A 13,990-nucleotide genomic window follows, 5' to 3' on the forward strand; every position below is an offset into this window, starting at 1 on the left:
AGCCTCGCCCTCACCGGGTAGATCTCTGGCTCCCAGTTAAAATCAAATCCTGAGCATGCTAGCACTAGGATCAAAGAGAGAGGAGAGGGTTAGAGAGCTGCTATCTTGGTAAAGGCCTGAAACTGCTAGTTCCCAAGAGGGTCTGCACTTTCAGTTATGACTGACTGTGAGACGAGAAGATGAAGATTTTCTGCACCCAGCATACATTGCAGCATGCTTAGGCAAATGAGGAGCGAGACCCACCAATCCCTCGCCACTTCGCTGAAAGCTCCTCCTCTGCATAAAGAGAGCACTTTTACAAGGGAGCAGAGTGGCGCAGCGGAAGCGTGCTGGGCCCATAACCCAGAGGTCGATGGATCGAAACCATCCTCTGCTAATATTGCTTGATCTTTCTTCCTAGGACTAATCTGTCATTTCCACCCTGCCAGCAAGGAAAAGCGCAGGCTTGTGCTAGCTATGTGAGAAAAGACTTCTCAACTATCTGTCTCTGCTGTAAATCAAGAGAGTGATCGTCAAAGGATCAACCCTATACTTTGAAAGTAAAGATACCCAATTAGAAGCATAAATGACAGGTGGGACCTTCACACGTGTTTCGGGGCATGCTTTGAATTTAATTCTTCCCTTTTTGTTCTGCTTTTATCAATCTCCTATGCATTTCATGGAATTTACTCCCTTTCTCTTCGCTGCTTTGCTTCCGATGCTGCCCATATGCTCATTTCCACTATTTGTACTGCTGCTTTCCATTTCTTCTCTTCTGCACAGCTTTATCCTTGGTTTCAATCCCCAGTTCTTTACCCTCTGCAAGACAATTTCTACAGCTTTTCATGTTGGTATCCACACCAACTGCACGATTGGAACCGGTGCAAGATTGCCACTGCACTCGGCGTTGTAACATCTGGAACCTAGAGGACACACATCAGAGGGCGTTGGTGGTATAGTGGTGAGCATAGCTGCCTTCCAAGCAGTTGACCCGGGTTCGATTCCCGGCCAACGCAGTGCAAATATTTATATATTCTCCAAGCAGGATATATTTTAATGCAACATGTCACAAAACTGAAATATCAGAAACAGAATAATCAGCCGTTATATAAAAAAATAATCAAACACGTAGGTAGACATCTCGATCGCCTCATCTGCTACATTCATTGTCCCAATATATGCTATTTTCCATAAAGCACTCACCACTCACATGTGCTGATAATAAATATTTTGCTGGGGGCAGGCAATGAAAGGGCTGCGCCCCGACCAGAAATTATAACCCCAGCATCCCTATGTTAAAAAGCATTTCTAGGCGATATCTAGCCTCTGAAAATAATAGGCAAGATCCACCGATAAATCTGGCAAAAGTCCCCAAGATTTTGTGCATACTTGTGTTCTCACCTGAATGCAGCGCCACCTTGTAACCATCGGATGTAACTGCGGCGCAGAAAAATGTTTTATCAGAGGTCAAGTTGAGAGGACTCCAAGTGGCAGATTTCCACGGAAAGAGCCTCTCACTGCAGCAGGAAGGTTGGATACTTCAAATTGGCATAGTTTCCTGTCCAGCGTCCTCTCACGTCCCGAACGCTCCCAAACGCTCAAAAGCCTCACACCGGGCAAGCCCTCACCGGGTAGATCTCTGGCTCCCAGGTAAAGCCAAATCCTGAGTATGCTAGTGCTAGGATCACAGAGAAAGGACAGGGACAGAGAGCTGCTGTCTTGGTAAAGGCCTGAAACGGCTAATTCCTATGAGGGTCTGCACTTTCAGTTATGACTGACTGTGAGTGGGGAAGATGAAGATTTTCTGGACCCAGCATACCTTGCGATGTGCTTAGGCAAATGAGGAGAGAGCCCCACCAATCCCTTGCCACTCCGCTGAAAGCTCCTCCTCTGCATAAAGAGAGCACTTTCACAAGGGAGCAGAGTGGCGCAGCGGAAGCGTGCTGGGCCCATAACCCAGAGGTCGATGGATCGAAACCATCCTCTGCTAATATTGCTTGATTTTTCTTCCTAGGACTAATCTGTCATTTCCACCCTGCCAGCAAGGAAAAGCGCAGGCTTGTGCTAGCTATGTGAGAAAAGACTTCTCAACTATCTGTCTCTGCTGTAAATCAAGAGAGTGATCGTCAAAGGATCAACCCTATACTTTGAAAGTAAAGATACCCAATTAGAAGCATAAATGACAGGTGGGACCTTCACACGTTTTTCGGGGCATGCTTTGAATTTAATTCTTCCCTTTTTGTTCTGCATTTATCAATCTCCTATGAATTTCATGGAATTTACTCCCTTTCTCTTCGCTGCTTTGCTTCCGATGCTGCCCATATGCTCATTTCCACTATTTGTACTGCTGCTTTCCATTTCTTCTCTTCTGCACAGCTTTATCCTTGGTTTCAATCCCCAGTTCTTTACCCTCTGCAAGACAATTTCTACAGCTTTTCATGTTGGTATCCACACCAAATGCACGATTGGAACCGGTGCAAGATTGCCACTGCACTCGGCGTTGTAACATCTGGAACCTAGAAGACACACATCAGAGGGCGTTGGTGGTATAGTGGTGAGCATAGCTGCCTTCCAAGCAGTTGACCCGGGTTCGATTCCCGGCCAACGCAGTGCAAATATTTATATATTCTCCAAGCAGGATATATTTTAATGCAACATGTCACAAAACTGAAATATCAGAAACAGAATAATCAGCCGTTATATAAAAAAATAAACAAACACGTAGGTAGACATCTCGATCGCCTCATCTGCTACATTCATTGTCCCAATATATGCTATTTTCCATAAAGCACTCACCACTCACATGTGCTGATAATAAATATTTTGCTGGGGGCAGGCAATGAAAGGGCTGAGCCCCGACCAGACATTATAACCCCAGCATCCCTATTTTAAATAGCATTTCTAGGCGATATCTAGCCTCTGAAAATAATAGGCAAGATCCACCGATAAATCTGGCAAAAGTCCCCAAGATTTTGTGCATACTTGTGCTCTCACCTGAATGCAGCGCCACCTTGTAACCATCGGATGTAACTGCGACTCAGAAAAATGTTTTATCAGAGGGCAAGTTGAGAGGACTCCAAGTGGCAGATTTCCACGGAAAGAGCCTCTCGCTGCAGCAGGAAGGTTGGATACTTCAAATTGGCATAGTTTCCTGTCCAGCGTCCTCTCACGTCCCGAACGCTCCCAAACGCTCAAAAGCCTCACACCGGGCAAGCCCTCACCGGGTAGATCTCTGGCTCCCAGGTAAAGCCAAATCCTGAGTATGCTAGTGCTAGGATCACAGAGAAAGGACAGGGACAGAGAGCTGCTGTCTTGGTAAAGGCCTGAAACGGCTAATTCCTAAGAGGGTCTGCACTTTCAGTTATGACTGACTGTGAGTGGGGAAGATGAAGATTTTCTGTACCCAGCATACCTTGCGATGTGCTTAGGCAAATGAGGAGAGAGCCCCACCAATCCCTTGCCACTCCGCTGAAAGCTCCTCCTCTGCATAAAGAGAGCACTTTCACAAGGGAGCAGAGTGGCGCAGCGGAAGCGTGCTGGGCCCATAACCCAGAGGTCGATGGATCGAAACCATCCTCTGCTAATATTGCTTGATTTTTCTTCCTAGGACTAATCTGTCATTTCCACCCTGCCAGCAAGGAAAAGCGCAGGCTTGTGCTAGCTATGTGAGAAAAGACTTCTCAACTATCTGTCTCTGCTGTAAATCAAGAGAGTGATCGTCAAAGGATCAACCCTATACTTTGAAAGTAAAGATACCCAATTAGAAGCATAGATGACAGGTGGGACCTTCACACGTGTTTCGGGGCATGCTTTGAATTTAATTCTTCCCTTTTTGTTCTGCTTTTATCAATCTCCTATGCATTTCATGGAATTTACTCCCTTTCTCTTCGCTGCTTTGCTTCCGATGCTGCCCATATGCTCATTTCCACTATTTGTACTGCTGCTTTCCATTTCTTCTCTTCTGCACAGCTTTATCCTTGGTTTCAATCCCCAGTTCTTTACCCTCTGCAAGACAATTTCTACTGCTTTTCATGTTGGTATCCACACCAAATGCACCATTGGAACCGGTGCAAGATTGCCACTGCACTCGGCGTTGTAACATCTGTCCTCTCACGTCCCGAACGCTCCCAAACGCTCAAAAGCCTCACACCGGGCAAGCCCTCACCGGGTAGATCTCTGGCTCCCAGGTAAAGCCAAATCCTGAGTATGCTAGTGCTAGGATCACAGAGAAAGGACAGGGACAGAGAGCTGCTGTCTTGGTAAAGGCCTGAAACGGCTAATTCCTAAGAGGGTCTGCACTTTCAGTTATGACTGACTGTGAGTGGGGAAGATGAAGATTTTCTGTACCCAGCATACCTTGCGATGTGCTTAGGCAAATGAGGAGAGAGCCCCACCAATCCCTTGCCACTCCGCTGAAAGCTCCTCCTCTGCATAAAGAGAGCACTTTCACAAGGGAGCAGAGTGGCGCAGCGGAAGCGTGCTGGGCCCATAACCCAGAGGTCGATGGATCGAAACCATCCTCTGCTAATATTGCTTGATTTTTCTTCCTAGGACTAATCTGTCATTTCCACCCTGCCAGCAAGGAAAAGCGCAGGCTTGTGCTAGCTATGTGAGAAAAGACTTCTCAACTATCTGTCTCTGCTGTAAATCAAGAGAGTGATCGTCAAAGGATCAACCCTATACTTTGAAAGTAAAGATACCCAATTAGAAGCATAGATGACAGGTGGGACCTTCACACGTGTTTCGGGGCATGCTTTGAATTTAATTCTTCCCTTTTTGTTCTGCTTTTATCAATCTCCTATGCATTTCATGGAATTTACTCCCTTTCTCTTCGCTGCTTTGCTTCCGATGCTGCCCATATGCTCATTTCCACTATTTGTACTGCTGCTTTCCATTTCTTCTCTTCTGCACAGCTTTATCCTTGGTTTCAATCCCCAGTTCTTTACCCTCTGCAAGACAATTTCTACTGCTTTTCATGTTGGTATCCACACCAAATGCACCATTGGAACCGGTGCAAGATTGCCACTGCACTCGGCGTTGTAACATCTGTCCTCTCACGTCCCGAACGCTCCCAAACGCTCAAAAGCCTCTCACCGGGTAGATCTCTGGCTCCCAGGTAAAGCCAAATCCTGAGTATGCTAGTGCTAGGATCACAGAGAAAGGACAGGGACAGAGAGCTGCTGTCTTGGTAAAGGCCTGAAACGGCTAATTCCTATGAGGGTCTGCACTTTCAGTTATGACTGACTGTGAGTGGGGAAGATGAAGATTTTCTGTACCCAGCATACCTTGCGATGTGCTTAGGCAAATGAGGAGAGAGCCCCACCAATCCCTTGCCACTCCGCTGAAAGCTCCTCCTCTGCATAAAGAGAGCACTTTCACAAGGGAGCAGAGTGGCGCAGCGGAAGCGTGCTGGGCCCATAACCCAGAGGTCGATGGATCGAAACCATCCTCTGCTAATATTGCTTGATTTTTCTTCCTAGGACTAATCTGTCATTTCCACCCTGCCAGCAAGGAAAAGCGCAGGCTTGTGCTAGCTATGTGAGAAAAGACTTCTCAACTATCTGTCTCTGCTGTAAATCAAGAGAGTGATCGTCAAAGGATCAACCCTATACTTTGAAAGTAAAGATACCCAATTAGAAGCATAAATGACAGGTGGGACCTTCACACGTTTTTCGGGGCATGCTTTGAATTTAATTCTTCCCTTTTTGTTCTGCTTTTATCAATCTCCTATGCATTTCATGGAATTTACTCCCTTTCTCTTCGCTGCTTTGCTTCCGATGCTGCCCATATGCTCATTTCCACTATTTGTACTGCTGCTTTCCATTTCTTCTCTTCTGCACAGCTTTATCCTTGGTTTCAATCCCCAGTTCTTTACCCTCTGCAAGACAATTTCTACAGCTTTTCATGTTGGTATCCACACCAAATGCACGATTGGAACCGGTGCAAGATTGCCACTGCACTCGGCGTTGTAACATCTGGAACCTAGAGGACACACATCAGAGGGCGTTGGTGGTATAGTGGTGAGCATAGCTGCCTTCCAAACAGTTGACCCGGGTTCGATTCCCGGCCAACGCAGTGCAAATATTTATATATTCTCCAAGCAGGATATATTTTAATGCAACATGTCACAAAACTGAAATATCAGAAACAGAATAATCAGCCGTTATATAAAAAAATAAACAAACACGTAGGTAGACATCTCGATCGCCTCATCTGCTACATTCATTGTCCCAATATATGCTATTTTCCATAAAGCACTCACCACTCACATGTGCTGATAATAAATATTTTGCTGGGGGCAGGCAATGAAAGGGCTGAGCCCCGACCAGACATTATAACCCCAGCATCCCTATTTTAAAAAGCATTTCTAGGCGATATCTAGCCTCTGAAAATAATAGGCAAGATCCACCGATAAATCTGGCAAAAGTCCCCAAGATTTTGTGCATACTTGTGCTCTCACCTGAATGCAGCGCCACCTTGTAACCATCGGATGTAACTGCGACTCAGAAAAATGTTTTATCAGAGGGCAAGTTGAGAGGACTCCAAGTGGCAGATTTCCACGGAAAGAGCCTCTCGCTGCAGCAGGAAGGTTGGATACTTCAAATTGGCATAGTTTCCTGTCCAGCGTCCTCTCACGTCCCGAACGCTCCCAAACGCTCAAAAGCCTCACACCGGGCAAGCCCTCACCGGGTAGATCTCTGGCTCCCAGGTAAAGCCAAATCCTGAGTATGCTAGTGCTAGGATCACAGAGAAAGGACAGGGACAGAGAGCTGCTGTCTTGGTAAAGGCCTGAAACGGCTAATTCCTAAGAGGGTCTGCACTTTCAGTTATGACTGACTGTGAGTGGGGAAGATGAAGATTTTCTGTACCCAGCATACCTTGCGATGTGCTTAGGCAAATGAGGAGAGAGCCCCACCAATCCCTTGCCACTCCGCTGAAAGCTCCTCCTCTGCATAAAGAGAGCACTTTCACAAGGGAGCAGAGTGGCGCAGCGGAAGCGTGCTGGGCCCATAACCCAGAGGTCGATGGATCGAAACCATCCTCTGCTAATATTGCTTGATTTTTCTTCCTAGGACTAATCTGTCATTTCCACCCTGCCAGCAAGGAAAAGCGCAGGCTTGTGCTAGCTATGTGAGAAAAGGCTTCTCAACTATCTGTCTCTGCTGTAAATCAAGAGAGTGATCGTCAAAGGATCAACCCTATACTTTGAAAGTAAAGATACCCAATTAGAAGCATAAATGACAGGTGGGACCTTCACACGTTTTTCGGGGCATGCTTTGAATTTAATTCTTCCCTTTTTGTTCTGCTTTTATCAATCTCCTATGCATTTCATGGAATTTTACTCCCTTTCTCTTCGCTGCTTTGCTTCCGATGCTGCCCATATGCTCATTTCCACTATTTGTACTGCTGCTTTCCATTTCTTCTCTTCTGCACAGCTTTATCCTTGGTTTCAATCCCCAGTTCTTTACCCTCTGCAAGACAATTTCTACAGCTTTTCATGTTGGTATCCACACCAAATGCACGATTGGAACCGGTGCAAGATTGCCACTGCACTCGGCGTTGTAACATCTGGAACCTAGAGGACACACATCAGAGGGCGTTGGTGGTATAGTGGTGAGCATAGCTGCCTTCCAAGCAGTTGACCCGGGTTCGATTCCCGGCCAACGCAGTGCAAATATTTATATATTCTCCAAGCAGGATATATTTTAATGCAACATGTCACAAAACTGAAATATCAGAAACAGAATAATCAGCCGTTATATAAAAAAATAATCAAACACGTAGGTAGACATCTCGATCGCCTCATCTGCTACATTCATTGTCCCAATATATGCTATTTTCCATAAAGCACTCACCACTCACATGTGCTGATAATAAATATTTTGCTGGGGGCAGGCAATGAAAGGGCTGAGCCCCGACCAGAAATTATAACCCCAGCATCCCTATGTTAAAAAGCATTTCTAGGCGATATCTAGCCTCTGAAAATAATAGGCAAGATCCACCGATAAATCTGGCAAAAGTCCCCAAGATTTTGTGCATACTTGTGTTCTCACCTGAATGCAGCGCCACCTTGTAACCATCGGATGTAACTGCGGCTCAGAAAAATGTTTTATCAGAGGGCAAGTTGAGAGGACTCCAAGTGGCAGATTTCCACGGAAAGAGCCTCTCACTGCAGCAGGAAGGTTGGATACTTCAAATTGGCATAGTTTCCTGTCCAGCGTCCTCTCACGTCCCGAACGCTCCCAAACGCTCAAAAGCCTCACACCGGGCAAGCCCTCACCGGGTAGATCTCTGGCTCCCAGGTAAAGCCAAATCCTGAGTATGCTAGTGCTAGGATCACAGAGAAAGGACAGGGACAGAGAGCTGCTGTCTTGGTAAAGGCCTGAAACGGCTAATTCCTAAGAGGGTCTGCACTTTCAGTTATGACTGACTGTGAGTGGGGAAGATGAAGATTTTCTGTACCCAGCATACCTTGCGATGTGCTTAGGCAAATGAGGAGAGAGCCCCACCAATCCCTTGCCACTCCGCTGAAAGCTCCTCCTCTGCATAAAGAGAGCACTTTCACAAGGGAGCAGAGTGGCGCAGCGGAAGCGTGCTGGGCCCATAACCCAGAGGTCGATGGATCGAAACCATCCTCTGCTAATATTGCTTGATTTTTCTTCCTAGGACTAATCTGTCATTTCCACCCTGCCAGCAAGGAAAAGCGCAGGCTTGTGCTAGCTATGTGAGAAAAGACTTCTCAACTATCTGTCTCTGCTGTAAATCAAGAGAGTGATCGTCAAAGGATCAACCCTATACTTTGAAAGTAAAGATACCCAATTAGAAGCATAAATGACAGGTGGGACCTTCACACGTTTTTCGGGGCATGCTTTGAATTTAATTCTTCCCTTTTTGTTCTGCTTTTATCAATCTCCTATGCATTTCATGGAATTTACTCCCTTTCTCTTCGCTGCTTTGCTTCCGATGCTGCCCATATGCTCATTTCCACTATTTGTACTGCTGCTTTCCATTTCTTCTCTTCTGCACAGCTTTATCCTTGGTTTCAATCCCAAGTTCTTTACCCTCTGCAAGACAATTTCTACAGCTTTTCATGTTGGTATCCACACCAAATGCACGATTGGAACCGGTGCAAGATTGCCACTGCACTCGGCGTTGTAACATCTGGAACCTAGAGGACACACATCAGAGGGTGTTGGTGGTATAGTGGTGAGCATAGCTGCCTTCCAAGCAGTTGACCCGGGTTCGATTCCCGGCCAACGCAGTGCAAATATTTATATATTCTCCAAGCAGGATATATTTTAATGCAACATGTCACAAAACTGAAATATCAGAAACAGAATAATCAGCCGTTATATAAAAAAATAAACAAACACGTAGGTAGACATCTCGATCGCCTCATCTGCTACATTCATTGTCCCAATATATGCTATTTTCCATAAAGCACTCACCACTCACATGTGCTGATAATAAATATTTTGCTGGGGGCAGGCAATGAAAGGGCTGAGCCCCGACCAGACATTATAACCCCAGCATCCCTATTTTAAAAAGCATTTCTAGGCGATATCTAGCCTCTGAAAATAATAGGCAAGATCCACCGATAAATCTGGCAAAAGTCCCCAAGATTTTGTGCATACTTGTGCTCTCACCTGAATGCAGCGCCACCTTGTAACCATCGGATGTAACTGCGACTCAGAAAAATGTTTTATCAGAGGGCAAGTTGAGATGACTCCAAGTGGCAGATTTCCACGGAAAGAGCCTCTCGCTGCAGCAGGAAGGTTGGATACTTCAAATTGGCATAGTTTCCTGTCCAGCGTCCTCTCACGTCCCGAACGCTCCCAAACGCTCAAAAGCCTCGCCCTCACCGGGTAGATCTCTGGCTCCCAGGTAAAGCCAAATCCTGAGTATGCTAGTGCTAGGATCACAGAGAAAGGACAGGGACAGAGAGCTGCTGTCTTGGTAAAGGCCTGAAACGGCTAATTCCTAAGAGGGTCTGCACTTTCAGTTATGACTGACTGTGAGTGGGGAAGATGAAGATTTTCTGTACCCAGCATACCTTGCGATGTGCTTAGGCAAATGAGGAGAGAGCCCCACCAATCCCTTGCCACTCCGCTGAAAGCTCCTCCTCTGCATAAAGAGAGCACTTTCACAAGGGAGCAGAGTGGCGCAGCGGAAGCGTGCTGGGCCCATAACCCAGAGGTCGATGGATCGAAACCATCCTCTGCTAATATTGCTTGATTTTTCTTCCTAGGACTAATCTGTCATTTCCACCCTGCCAGCAAGGAAAAGCGCAGGCTTGTGCTAGCTATGTGAGAAAAGACTTCTCAACTATCTGTCTCTGCTGTAAATCAAGAGAGTGATCGTCAAAGGATCAACCCTATACTTTGAAAGTAAAGATACCCAATTAGAAGCATAAATGACAGGTGGGACCTTCACACGTGTTTCGGGGCATGCTTTGAATTTAATTCTTCCCTTTTTGTTCTGCTTTTATCAATCTCCTATGCATTTCATGGAATTTACTCCCTTTCTCTTCGCTGCTTTGCTTCCGATGCTGCCCATATGCTCATTTCCACTATTTGTACTGCTGCTTTCCATTTCTTCTCTTCTGCACAGCTTTATCCTTGGTTTCAATCCCCAGTTCTTTACCCTCTGCAAGACAATTTCTACAGCTTTTCATGTTGGTATCCACACCAACTGCACGATTGGAACCGGTGCAAGATTGCCACTGCACTCGGCGTTGTAACATCTGGAACCTAGAGGACACACATCAGAGGGCGTTGGTGGTATAGTGGTGAGCATAGCTGCCTTCCAAGCAGTTGACCCGGGTTCGATTCCCGGCCAACGCAGTGCAAATATTTATATATTCTCCAAGCAGGATATATTTTAATGCAACATGTCACAAAACTGAAATATCAGAAACAGAATAATCAGCCGTTATATAAAAAAATAATCAAACACGTAGGTAGACATCTCGATCGCCTCATCTGCTACATTCATTGTCCCAATATATGCTATTTTCCATAAAGCACTCACCACTCACATGTGCTGATAATAAATATTTTGCTGGGGGCAGGCAATGAAAGGGCTGCGCCCCGACCAGAAATTATAACCCCAGCATCCCTATGTTAAAAAGCATTTCTAGGCGATATCTAGCCTCTGAAAATAATAGGCAAGATCCACCGATAAATCTGGCAAAAGTCCCCAAGATTTTGTGCATACTTGTGTTCTCACCTGAATGCAGCGCCACCTTGTAACCATCGGATGTAACTGCGGCTCAGAAAAATGTTTTATCAGAGGGCAAGTTGAGAGGACTCCAAGTGGCAGATTTCCACGGAAAGAGCCTCTCACTGCAGCAGGAAGGTTGGATACTTCAAATTGGCATAGTTTCCTGTCCAGCGTCCTCTCACGTCCCGAACGCTCCCAAACGCTCAAAAGCCTCACACCGGGCAAGCCCTCACCGGGTAGATCTCTGGCTCCCAGGTAAAGCCAAATCCTGAGTATGCTAGTGCTAGGATCACAGAGAAAGGACAGGGACAGAGAGCTGCTGTCTTGGTAAAGGCCTGAAACGGCTAATTCCTAAGAGGGTCTGCACTTTCAGTTATGACTGACTGTGAGTGGGGAAGATGAAGATTTTCTGGACCCAGCATACCTTGCGATGTGCTTAGGCAAATGAGGAGAGAGCCCCACCAATCCCTTGCCACTCCGCTGAAAGCTCCTCCTCTGCATAAAGAGAGCACTTTCACAAGGGAGCAGAGTGGCGCAGCGGAAGCGTGCTGGGCCCATAACCCAGAGGTCGATGGATCGAAACCATCCTCTGCTAATATTGCTTGATTTTTCTTCCTAGGACTAATCTGTCATTTCCACCCTGCCAGCAAGGAAAAGCGCAGGCTTGTGCTAGCTATGTGAGAAAAGACTTCTCAACTATCTGTCTCTGCTGTAAATCAAGAGAGTGATCGTCAAAGGATCAACCCTATACTTTGAAAGTAAAGATACCCAATTAGAAGCATAGATGACAGGTGGGACCTTCACACGTGTTTCGGGGCATGCTTTGAATTTAATTCTTCCCTTTTTGTTCTGCTTTTATCAATCTCCTATGCATTTCATGGAATTTACTCCCTTTCTCTTCGCTGCTTTGCTTCCGATGCTGCCCATATGCTCATTTCCACTATTTGTACTGCTGCTTTCCATTTCTTCTCTTCTGCACAGCTTTATCCTTGGTTTCAATCCCCAGTTCTTTACCCTCTGCAAGACAATTTCTACTGCTTTTCATGTTGGTATCCACACCAAATGCACCATTGGAACCGGTGCAAGATTGCCACTGCACTCGGCGTTGTAACATCTGTCCTCTCACGTCCCGAACGCTCCCAAACGCTCAAAAGCCTCTCACCGGGTAGATCTCTGGCTCCCAGGTAAAGCCAAATCCTGAGTATGCTAGTGCTAGGATCACAGAGAAAGGACAGGGACAGAGAGCTGCTGTCTTGGTAAAGGCCTGAAACGGCTAATTCCTATGAGGGTCTGCACTTTCAGTTATGACTGACTGTGAGTGGGGAAGATGAAGATTTTCTGTACCCAGCATACCTTGCGATGTGCTTAGGCAAATGAGGAGAGAGCCCCACCAATCCCTTGCCACTCCGCTGAAAGCTCCTCCTCTGCATAAAGAGAGCACTTTCACAAGGGAGCAGAGTGGCGCAGCGGAAGCGTGCTGGGCCCATAACCCAGAGGTCGATGGATCGAAACCATCCTCTGCTAATATTGCTTGATTTTTCTTCCTAGGACTAATCTGTCATTTCCACCCTGCCAGCAAGGAAAAGCGCAGGCTTGTGCTAGCTATGTGAGAAAAGACTTCTCAACTATCTGTCTCTGCTGTAAATCAAGAGAGTGATCGTCAAAGGATCAACCCTATACTTTGAAAGTAAAGATACCCAATTAGAAGCATAAATGACAGGTGGGACCTTCACACGTTTTTCGGGGCATGCTTTGAATTTAATTCTTCCCTTTTTGTTCTGCTTTTATCAATCTCCTATGCATTTCATGGAATTTACTCCCTTTCTCTTCGCTGCTTTGCTTCCGATGCTGCCCATATGCTCATTTCCACTATTTGTACTGCTGCTTTCCATTTCTTCTCTTCTGCACAGCTTTATCCTTGGTTTCAATCCCCAGTTCTTTACCCTCTGCAAGACAATTTCTACAGCTTTTCATGTTGGTATCCACACCAAATGCACGATTGGAACCGGTGCAAGATTGCCACTGCACTCGGCGTTGTAACATCTGGAACCTAGAGGACACACATCAGAGGGCGTTGGTGGTATAGTGGTGAGCATAGCTGCCTTCCAAGCAGTTGACCCGGGTTCGATTCCCGGCCAACGCAGTGCAAATATTTATATATTCTCCAAGCAGGATATATTTTAATGCAACATGTCACAAAACTGAAATATCAGAAACAGAATAATCAGCCGTTATATAAAAAAATAATCAAACACGTAGGTAGACATCTCGATCGCCTCATCTGCTACATTCATTGTCCCAATATATGCTATTTTCCATAAAGCACTCACCACTCACATGTGCTGATAATAAATATTTTGCTGGGGGCAGGCAATGAAAGGGCTGAGCCCCGACCAGAAATTATAACCCCAGCATCCCTATGTTAAAAAGCATTTCTAGGCGATATCTAGCCTCTGAAAATAATAGGCAAGATCCACCGATAAATCTGGCAAAAGTCCCCAAGATTTTGTGCATACTTGTGTTCTCACCTGAATGCAGCGCCACCTTGTAACCATCGGATGTAACTGCGGCTCAGAAAAATGTTTTATCAGAGGGCAAGTTGAGAGGACTCCAAGTGGCAGATTTCCACGGAAAGAGCCTCTCACTGCAGCAGGAAGGTTGGATACTTCAAATTGGCATAGTTTCCTGTCCAGCGTCCTCTCACGTCCCGAACGCTCCCAAACGCTCAAAAGCCTCACACCGGGCAAGCCCTCACCGGGTAGATCTCTGGCTCCCAGGTAAAGCCAAA

The 13,990-nt window shown here is 46.1% G+C and overlaps 6 non-coding genes across 6 annotated transcripts; all 6 read left to right on the plus strand.

Annotated features, from left to right (window-relative positions):
* Nucleotides 1–923: 923 nt before the first annotated feature.
* TRNAG-UCC (transfer RNA glycine (anticodon UCC)) lies at nucleotides 924–995 on the plus strand. The gene has a single exon. It is a non-coding gene; the product is annotated as a tRNA-Gly (tRNA).
* Nucleotides 996–2,516: 1,521 nt separating this feature from the next.
* Nucleotides 2,517–2,588, plus strand: TRNAG-UCC (transfer RNA glycine (anticodon UCC)). Its single transcript has one exon. It is a non-coding gene; the product is annotated as a tRNA-Gly (tRNA).
* A 4,988-nt stretch (nucleotides 2,589–7,576) lies between these two features.
* Nucleotides 7,577–7,648, plus strand: TRNAG-UCC (transfer RNA glycine (anticodon UCC)). The gene has a single exon. It is a non-coding gene; the product is annotated as a tRNA-Gly (tRNA).
* A 1,521-nt stretch (nucleotides 7,649–9,169) lies between these two features.
* On the plus strand, nucleotides 9,170–9,241 carry TRNAG-UCC (transfer RNA glycine (anticodon UCC)). Its single transcript has one exon. It is a non-coding gene; the product is annotated as a tRNA-Gly (tRNA).
* A 1,510-nt stretch (nucleotides 9,242–10,751) lies between these two features.
* TRNAG-UCC (transfer RNA glycine (anticodon UCC)) lies at nucleotides 10,752–10,823 on the plus strand. Its single transcript has one exon. It is a non-coding gene; the product is annotated as a tRNA-Gly (tRNA).
* A 2,450-nt stretch (nucleotides 10,824–13,273) lies between these two features.
* Nucleotides 13,274–13,345, plus strand: TRNAG-UCC (transfer RNA glycine (anticodon UCC)). Its single transcript has one exon. It is a non-coding gene; the product is annotated as a tRNA-Gly (tRNA).
* Nucleotides 13,346–13,990: the final 645 nt, after the last annotated feature.

The sequence above is a fragment of the Triturus cristatus genome, chromosome 11 (assembly GCF_964204655.1).
Source record: "Triturus cristatus chromosome 11, aTriCri1.1, whole genome shotgun sequence".
In the NCBI taxonomy this organism is placed as follows: Eukaryota; Metazoa; Chordata; class Amphibia; order Caudata; family Salamandridae; genus Triturus; species Triturus cristatus.